Source organism: Gossypium arboreum, chromosome 1 (assembly GCF_025698485.1).
Source record: "Gossypium arboreum isolate Shixiya-1 chromosome 1, ASM2569848v2, whole genome shotgun sequence".
NCBI lineage: Eukaryota > Viridiplantae > Streptophyta > Magnoliopsida > Malvales > Malvaceae > Gossypium > Gossypium arboreum.
This window is the reverse complement of record NC_069070.1, coordinates 28639949-28642211: the sequence shown is the minus strand read 5'-3', so window position 1 is coordinate 28642211 and position 2263 is coordinate 28639949.

Here is a 2263-nt window from a genome sequence, read left to right as displayed (position 1 = left end):
CGATAAGAGTATTTGATGAATTATCTTTGAATCCTGAAGAATACATAAAATGTGTCGTTTCACTTCTGAGAGATACATCATACTATTGGAAGAAAACTTTGACATCTGTAGTTCCGAATGAGCGGGTTACCTGGCATTTCTTCCAAGCGGAATTCTAAAAGAAATACATTAGTCAGAGATTTATCGACCAAAAACGTAAAGAGTTTCTTGAACTTAAACAAGGCCGTATGTCTGTTACTGAATACGAGCGGGAATTTGTGAGGTTGAGTCAGTACATTCGTGAAAGTGTATCTACTGAGGCAATAATGTGCAAAAGATTCGAGGATGGCTTGAATGAAGATATTCGTTTGTTAGTTAGGATTCTGGAGATCAAAGAATTTGTTGTGCTTGTTGAACGAGCCTGTAAAGCTGAAGATCTAGGGAAAGAGGAAAAGAAAAGCCAATTTTGAAGCTAAAGATGTACAAAGGAGATCATTGGGAAAGCCATTTCGATTTGCAACAAAGAAATTTTGAGATGATAATAACCGTTCAAATACTAGTGTGGGACATTCAAATAGAGATCGTGCTAGATCGCAATCGAGCTTTAAAGCTCCAGCTACGTCTGTTGCCAGTGTTGGTAATGCAAAGAATGAAAAACCTGAGTGTGATCAATGTGGAAGACAACATTTTAGAGAGTGTTGGGGAAAGAGTAATAACCGATCTTGCTACAGTTGTGGTTCACAAAATCATTTTATAAAAGATTGCCTAGATTTTGTTGAAAAAGATAATGTTCTGAATCAGAGGTCAAGTGGCAAAATTTCTCATGGTAGACCTCCTAGAAATACGGGAAATGTAAGTAGTAGTCAGAGAGGGAAAAAAGATACAGCTATTAGATCAGAGGCTCCTGTACCTGCCAGAGCCTATGCTATCCGAGCTCGTGAAGAAGCTTCATCGCCAGATGTGATTATAGGTACATTCACTCTTTATGATACTTTTGTGATTGCTTTGATAGATCCTAGATCAAAACATTCGTATATTCATAAACTTAGTGAACAGTAAGACTTTGCCTATAGATTCTACTGAATTTGTAATCAGAGTTCCGAACCCCTTTGGAAAATGTGTTTTGGTTGATAAAGTCTGCAATAATTGCCTGTTAATGTTTCGAGACACTTGTTTTTCGACTGATTTGATGTTGTTACCTTTTGATGAATTTGATATAATTCTGGGTATGAATTGGTTAACTTTGCATGATGCTGTTGTGAACTGCAAATAGAAAACTATTGATTTGAGATGCAAAAATGATGAAATAGTCAGAATTGAATCTAGTGATTCGAATGGATTACCTGATGTGATATCTTCAATGAAAACTTTGAGTATTATGAGAAAGGGTTGTGAAGCATACTTTACTTATGTGATTGATTCGAAAGTGTCAGAAAAGAAAGTTTAATCAGTGTCTATTGTATGTGAGTTCCCTGATGTATTTCCTGAAGAACTTCTGGGATTACCTCCGATTAGAGAAGTTGAATTTGGCATTGAATTCGTACCTGGTTGATAAACCGTAATTTGGAATTTTATGGATGATTTCGTATTAGAATTGGTGAATTCGATGCTCCTAATGCTTTAATTTCATGTTTTATACTTAGGAGAGCGAAAGGAACAAGAAACGGGCCAAAACTGGAGAAAATGGGCCAAAGTACAAAACCAACACGGCCTGGACCTCCTCACACGGGTATACCACACAGCCGTGTCAATTTGGTAGGCTCGAGCACAGCCTGAAGTAATCACACACGGGCATGTCACACGAGCGTGTCCCTGCCAAGCCCAAGTTGAGTCCAATTCGGAAAAGGCTAATTCTGAGGGCTCTTAGGCATTCCAAAGCCTATAAATACACCCTAGAGGAGGAAGAAAAGGGAGGCACAGAATAGGGAGTAAGGAATTACTCCAAGGAAGTCGATTGATCCATCTCAGAAGCCGGATTCACCATCAAGACTGAAGATCTCTTCTCAATTTCCCTTCAGGAGTTTTGGGGTTTCTTTATGTTTTGTATTCATTATTCTTCTGAGATGTTTTCCTTTTTAGTTATGAACTAAATCCCCTAAATACCTAGGGGAATGAAACCTAAGACGAATCTTGTTTTTATTTTCTGAATTGTATGATAAATATTTAACTTGTTCTTAATTATGTGTTCTTAATTCTTGTTTTGATATCCCAGGATACTGAGTCAAGATAAGCTCTTATTTAGAGGAGGAATAGACCCTGTCTAAGAGTACATTTGTGATAATTA